This window comes from Pteropus medius, unplaced genomic scaffold, assembly GCF_902729225.1.
Source record: "Pteropus medius unplaced genomic scaffold, Ma_sr-lr_union100, whole genome shotgun sequence".
NCBI lineage: Eukaryota > Metazoa > Chordata > Mammalia > Chiroptera > Pteropodidae > Pteropus > Pteropus medius.
Genome location: NW_024347791.1, coordinates 27,999,679 through 28,001,369, shown reverse-complemented (window position 1 = coordinate 28,001,369; position 1,691 = coordinate 27,999,679). Strand labels below are relative to the sequence as shown.

The window sequence follows — 1,691 nt, the reverse complement described above, 5'->3', positions numbered from 1 at the left end:
AAAAGGAACTATTAAGTTATGAAAATCCATAGAAGAAATTTAAAACTTATTACTAAGTAAACAAAGCTAATATGACAGGCTACATACTGTATGATTTCAAAAGTATAACATTCTGGAAAAAGTAAAACTACGAAGACAATAAAAGATCAGTAGTTACTAGAGCTTACAAGAGAGAAAAAATAAATAGGCAAGAGTTTTAGATCAGTGAAACTATTTTGTATGCTATTATAATAGTAGATACATATCATTATACATTTGTCTAAACCCATAGAATACATAACATTAAGAGTGAACCCCAGTATAAACTATGGACTTTTGTTGATAGTGACACTTTTATGTAGATTCATTAGTTATAACAATTATACCCCTCTGGAGTAGAAGTTGATAATAGGGGAAGTGAGGGGTGGTACATGGGATATATTGGAATTCTTCATATTTCTTGTTACATTTTTCTATATGTATAAAACTGTTTTAAAAATAGTCTATAAAATAATTAATTAAAAATAAAGATTATGTCTACAGCTATGTCACCCTGAACATGCCTGATCCTGTCTGATCTCAGAAGCTAAGCAGGGTCGAGCCTGGTTAGTACTTGGATGGGAGACCAACTAGAAAGACCAGGTGCTGTAGGCATAAAAAATAAAAAAAATAAGAGATTGTAAGCTGACAAGGTCCTTGCAATCTGTGAAGTCAACCAAGGATTGCTTCGCCTAAAAATAAGTAAGTAAGTAAATAAATATATAATAAATAAACATAAAGTTCAGAAAAGTAAGAGAGAGAATATTTAAAAAGCAGAACAAAAAGAAAGTAAAAAGTAAGACGATATTAAAAATGCACATGATTAAGAAATCAAAATACAAGTAAAAGTACTGAAGTTATCAGTTAAGACAGAAAATGTAAGAATATAAAAAAGTAAAATGAATTAAATAATATTTTAAGTGTCAAGATGGCAGAGTAAGTAAATGCTATGCTTACCTCATCTCAAAATCATGTCAGAATTACAACTAAACCATAGAACAGCCATCATTGGGAATAGCCTGAAGTCTAGCTCAAAAGATGTCCTACAACTAGGGATACACAGAAGAGGCCACCTAGAGACTGTTAGGAGAAGAGAGGTGGGAAATGGGATGGTCCCACACCAGCATGTGGAGGTTGACAATCGGGAAAAATATCTTGGCTGATGAGGTTCCCCTGGAAAATTAACGGGTCTCGGTCCCACACTGGGGTCCTCAGTTCATGGTTCCAATGCCAGGAAAAGTCTCCAGAAACTCTGGTTGTGAAAACCAGTGGAAATTGTGGCAGAGTGAGAGAGAGGGTTGCAGGAGTCATATATTCTCCTCTTAAGGGACCCGCATGAACTTACTAGCTCTGATCTTTAGCTCTGGGGCAGCAACATGAAAGACTCCAGGGACACATGGGGAGAACATGAGTAGTCTAGCTTCACGGTAAGGACTGGAGGAGCAGCTTTCTCCCAGACAGAGGGCAGGCAGAGGACATAGTTCCTTTGTTAAGCCCTTTCCTGTTTGGCTTGCAGAACCAGGTAGATGCCATATCTGAGTCTCCATCAACATATCTAATACTGGTCACCCCACCCTGGTGATTCCTTGGGACCCCACCCCTCCCAACTTATAGGCTCACCAGCTAGCAAAAAAAAAAAAAAAAAAGTCTTTATTTATGCTGCAGACTTTTCT

At 36.8% G+C, this 1,691-nt stretch overlaps 1 pseudogene; it reads left to right on the top strand.

The window, feature by feature from the left end:
* The first annotated feature begins 514 nt into the window (after nucleotides 1-514).
* Nucleotides 515-633, top strand: LOC120615293 (uncharacterized; annotated as a pseudogene).
* The last annotated feature ends 1,058 nt before the right edge of the window (nucleotides 634-1,691 follow it).